Source organism: Lagopus muta, chromosome 2 (assembly GCF_023343835.1).
Source record: "Lagopus muta isolate bLagMut1 chromosome 2, bLagMut1 primary, whole genome shotgun sequence".
NCBI classification, from domain to species: domain Eukaryota; kingdom Metazoa; phylum Chordata; class Aves; order Galliformes; family Phasianidae; genus Lagopus; species Lagopus muta.
In genome coordinates, this window is record NC_064434.1 from 97,977,502 (window position 1) to 97,983,501 (window position 6,000).

Here is a 6,000-nt window from a genome sequence, read left to right on the forward strand (position 1 = left end):
TTGGTGAAATACTGCAGATATTTGCTAACGTCATGCAAATCATTTAAGAGCAATCGCTTACGCTACTCTTATAACTTACTGGATCTGTTGCACGTTCAGGGATAAGGGCTCAAGAATAGCCTTTATTTGTTCACAAAATTTTGCATCCAGATTTTCTGTCCTCCAGAACTTCACTTTGTAGACATTGTTTGCACTGATATCACAGTTTATTTTCTGAGGAAAGTTTGGGCAGTATTCTGTGTGAATACTGTTTAGAGAATGTGTATTTAGACACAAATTGGTTCAATTTGAAAAGGGGTCCTATGCTGTCATCTGAAAGATGATAGTAACTTTGGTTATTACAAGAGAATTCAGATGATGTAGAGTACACAGGTTGCTGACAAGGATGGTTCTGAAGACATGCATGTGCAAGCTGAGCAAATCTTTCTGTAGCATCTGTAGTACTGTCATTCTCTGTAGTACTGTCATTCCACTTAGATCTTACCACTGGGGAAAGCTTAATCCTGGTGGACAGAGAGATCTCTTCAATGAAGCTAAGAATTCTATCACCGAAGTAATAGTCTCAATACCTATAGTAATATAGTTAGCAACTCACTTTAAGGTTGTTAAAAACTTGTAAATCTATTTTTCTTTTCCTCTTTAACTGCCTTACCAAAGCCAGTTTGTCTTGTGAGATCTACAGTAAAGTCAAAGTACAAGCTTTCACAGAACGGTACATGGTACCTGGCAAAATCAGTACTTGTTATTTCCTTATTCCCAAAACAGTGATTGCGAATGTATATGTATGCATAAACATTGCAAATAGAGTATTATTTTTCTCTTCTCTCGTGCTTCTTTTATTGCTCTTTACAGACTCATTTACAGTGCTATTTTCTGTGAATAGCTGAACTGATTAATTTTACCAAGGAGACAAATTGCATCATAGTGATCTCACTTCACTGGTATATGGGAACTGCAGAGTCACAGCCTGAACCTCTGATTGATCACCTGAGGCGAGCCATGAGTCAGCCACAGGAGCACAGGTGAAGGCAATTCACCTGTGCTGCTGGAAGGGGTGGAGCCTGGTTCTACCACTCCTAGACCTATTTAAGAGGTGGCTACCAGTGGGGAAGGATCTTGTCTGGAGATTGTTGCTGCTGGTGTTTTGTGGGTGAGCCCAGGATAGGGGTAAGCCTTCTATTTATTGTTTTTTGTTATTATAGTCTGCTTTGCCTAACTCTCTTGTTTATTTTGTGATTAAAGCATCCTAATATTCTTTGGTTATATACTGGCTCAGTATCAGCCTCACTCCTTTGATTTAGTTTTCATTTAAAGTTAATGAGAAGATTAGGGTACAATTTTCTGTAAAGGCATGAAGTGCTTTTGTCTAAGGATGCTGTGCTGTGAAGAGAAACAAAAGTGCTTTCTGGTATTAAGGAAGTGGAGAAGAAACAAGATTAATATATAATACATGGAATTACCATTATTTTGAATTCTGGAAGCTGATAAAAATCATGTCAGACAGCTTTCAAATAGGACCTTGTTTGCACTCTGAGATCCTCTCTTGTTTTTGCAGTCTTCAATATCTGCAGCTTTTCAAACCTGTAGTTTTTCCATTGTTTTTTTTATCTCCTGTGGATTTCTCTGTCTATGCTGAGAGTTTCTTCTATCATCTTCAGAATCTGTAACCACCTTAGAATATTTAACACTCATTAGAAACTGCAGTCTCTTAAATAGTGCTATTTGATAAGGTGGTATTCTTCAGCAGGCTAAGTTACTTTTCAAATTAAAGCGTTCTCAGGAAAAGCATGCATTTGTCTCTGTAGCTAGATGGGAACAAATATCTGCCTTTGCAACGTGAGGCACTGCAAGAAAATCCATTGATTCAGTAGTAGAAAGTGGATAAACTTATGAGGTCTGCTCTGAAATTAATGCCTCCTGTTTTATTTTGTTGCCCACAAATGTCATAGGTAGATGTTGGTGGGATGGCAGCAGAGGTGAAACCCTTGCACCAATATTCCCTTGTCACTATGCAACAGCTGGCAGCAGAGGATAATCTGACAGAATGGCATCTGATGTGGAAGTGTGTATGGAGCAAAAGTGTGGAACTGAAGTCCTCTGTGCAGAAAAAAATGGCCCCTGTTGACATTCACTGACATTTGCTGAATGTTTTTGGAGGCCAAACAGTGGATGTGATCACAGTGAGGCGCTGGGTGGTGCGTTACAGCAGTGGCAACAGTGTCATGAAAGACAAGCCATATCTCAGTCATGCGGGCATTTGTGTGGCATGCAGGCTCTTGTTCATTGCTGGTGAAAAAGCACAGCTATGGGTGGTGACTGTTTTGAAAAAGTGTTTTGTAGCTGAGAGTTTGCTGTATCAAATAGTACTGTTATATTCCTTGTTGTCATTTCCATTGAAATAAACAGGAGGCATTACTTTTGGAGCAGTTTATGTGTAGTTGATGCCTATTCAACACAGATATTGTTCATCTTCCAGTTGCAGTAGCTCAGCATGAGAGCTGCTTCTAAACATTTTATTTGTAATATTTCATAATTTTTAGTGATCATAATCAAGACTTTAATTATCAGAACTTCTAAAACCAGTATCTGTTATTCTAATAAACTATCCGTACAGTGTTATGGTTTTAAGTAAAAAAGTGGATATTGTGCAGTGGATTTGAATGCAGTGAGGGCCTAACTGTGAAAGTGATTTAAAAAAAAAAAAAGCTACAATTGTCATGTAAATAACAATGATGAATTAGACAAAGAATGAGGAGATTTGTGACTAAGAGATTTTTGACAGGGGAAGGAAGCGGGATGAACTGAGGAAAAATGAGATACAGATGAGGGAGGGAGGGAGAGTGGTGATTAATTCGGAGATCATAAGGGAGGGAAGACTAATTTAGACAAGGGAAGCCAACAGCAAGGAATTTGGCAAGAGTGGGAGGAAAGCCTATAAACGGGGGGGGGGAAAACTGATTTGTAAAAAAACAGCAAATTCTGAGCTTAAATGAAAGCAAACCCATGAACAAGCATAACTGGGAGTGTAGGATTGATCTAGTTAGCTTTATATCAGAGAAGGGCTCAGTGTACTCAGTTCATTACAAAAGGGAATGTGAGAGATCACAAATTGCTGTCAATTTCCCCAGGGTCTTGTAGTTTTCAGTTTAGAAGTCTGACCAGTTCCATTTTGTTCCTTGTTTTAAAGCAATATTGCAATCTACTTAAATTTCAACTGGAAGAACACTATGTTAACAGCATCGGTATGCCTATTTTATTTATGTGTGACTTTAAGCAACAAGGCTTAAGTGTGTGTTTCGTTAGTAAAATAGAGATGGCAGTGACTGTTACAATTCAAGCAGGAGTTGGTGTTTTAGTCGGAGATAAGACACAAGGCCAAAAGACACCTCTGTATTGAACTGAGAGTTGAAGTTGCACTATGTTTTGTCAAATTGGCAGGCATTTTTAGTTTGTAAAATGTCTCTGTCTTAAGTGAGTACAGTTACTATCAATCATCTCGTTTTAAGCATATTATGGCAATGATTCAGCTATTAATAACTAGAAGTGAGCACCTTTATTATTTGCCACTAAAACGCTTTGTGGATTGATTCCTTATGCAGTGAAAACTGATAGAAAAATGAAGCACTCTAGAGAGCTTGAGGGAAATCATTTGTTGTAAATAAAAATCACCCCCACTCACCAATAAATTGGGGCACCTCATGAAAAAGATCTTGAGAAGAAATGAGCAACAGAAGAAAATCAGTGTTCAGTCATGATTCTTCACAAACCAGTGTCAAAAAAGGTTTCCTTGATCTCAGCAAGAACATAAATGTACATGTAATACCTTCTGAAACAACAGAAAAGGTTGGACACAGGTTTATTCATAATGGGAATGATTTACATCTTTGCACAATGTCAACCATTTTTTCTTTACATAATATCACAAATTAAGAAAAAATGATTATGTGGAAAGGTTAGAAGTGTGATTCCAACTGCATTTTGAAGTGGAAGAAGAGAAATATTTGTATTATATTACTCAGAAGTGTGAACATAACACTAGATCAGAGCCTTGTGTGTGGACATTGAGGCCTATGCACTGGAAATAGTTGAACTTGTTGGAAATTATTTTACTTGTGGAAGGAGCTGCCCCCCAGGGGTACAGCCTCATTAATAGTGAAAAGTAACCTTTCTTATAAATGTGAGAGTTGATCTGCTAATAGGAGTGTTCCCCATCAAAGTTAGCACTGAATCCATACATAATTCTTTGAAGTACCCAAATCACCTTTGCAGAAATAAATTGGGGTCTATTTTGTCCTCTCAAGACATCAAAGGGAGGGACAGTCGTTAGCAGATGGAGAGTTTAACTCATAACAAAGTTTTCCCAAGGCAAATATGTTACTATGGATTGCATTAATTCAACTAAATCAGTCAAATCGAAGATGAGGACCAGGAAATACTAATTCAGAGAAAACATTTCCAATCACAGTAAGTTTCAGAAATCCGAAACTTTGTAATCTTTTGGCTGATCTTCTTCAGTTTTTGCCAAGGTGACTAAAATATAACTGGCAAGCTTCACATTTACCGAGCTTTCCAAAGTTTTGATGAAGGGAGGGAAATAGGATACTATAATAGAAGCTAGGTTCATCCTTAACCAGAGGTATGTTGTTGCCTCCCCTTGATGTTCCTCCACTATACCGAAGCACACAGTAAATGAATTAAAATAATAACATGAAATGGAATATTTGTAAAACAAACATTACTCATAATATAGCTCAAACCTTTTCTTCCTCAAACATGGTGACTGGAACCTTTTGCCCAGAAGACTGTCAGTTTCTAAGGTCCAGATGGATTCGCCAACTGGAGTCCACAGTTTGCTGTGATTGAGTCCTTGACTCTCTCTGGAGAACATCTCTGGTTTTCATTTCAGAGGCTGTAAAAGTTGTGTGTGTGTGTGTGTGTGTGTGTATAGGTAAAAATGAAAATAAAAAAATGAAGGTGTTAGATCTGTATTTTTACTATAAAAAGTGATAGTCATAGCTTCGCATTCTCCAAAAAGAAAAAAAAAATCAGCAATTACTAGATGTTTGTCTTTTTCAACAAATTGAAAATTTTTCTCTCTTGACCAAATAATGAGGGAAGCGGTGAGTGGATTTCAAGGTATCTTCCAGCTAGAGCTAGCACATCTCTACACAGCAACAGTCCTGCAGTCCTCAGCCTCACTCCTGTCAGGAGAAGATGAGCTACATTGCTGCTCCTGAACTTCGTCCTCCCTTTGGTCAGGGACTCTAACAGACCTAGAGCACAGAGCCTTAGGATGTTTAATTTATTGTTCTCTTTGCCCTAAGGCCTTTCCTAAGATGTAATTCCATTGCCCTACAGTAAAAGTGATAATAAGGAGGTTTGTGATTCACAGTGAAGCACTGTGTCTTGTTTAAGTTAACAAGTACCTAAGTGCTCTGCTGAATGGAGGCCAAGGGTGGATTACTGAGAGAACTGGGCAGTCTTCCCATCTCCAGACAGTTCACCAAGTAGTCCCAGGTTAATCTTGTTGTTGCTCTGTGCCTTGGTTTCCTGCACATGTTTACCATAGGGTTTATATTTGGGCGGTTAAAGACAAGGAGATAAGGAGAGAACGTGAAAAATTACTTCAGAGCTTCATAGAAGGCAAATGCATTAAAGAGAAAGAGCTCTTCTGTTTTGAGTGTACACTGTGATAAGAACTTTTAATGGTATTTTTTCAGCATATTTTCTAATTTTTTTTTTTTTAAGGAAAATTGTTGGGTAGCTCATCTGAAGCATCCGGTTGTACTTGAAATGGTTCAAGCATAGCCTGAGTCCTACAGAAACTGATGGAAGAACCAGCGCTGCATGAAGCTAGCAGTCCCAACTGTCTCAGGATGGGTTGCCTTTAAGCAATCTTGTCATTCTCCTAGCACTGGACTGCTATAGAAGAAAATTCCAGCAGATTTTGTCCAGGCTGTTGCCTTTGTGCCATACAGCAGCCTGAAAAATTAACTCAGT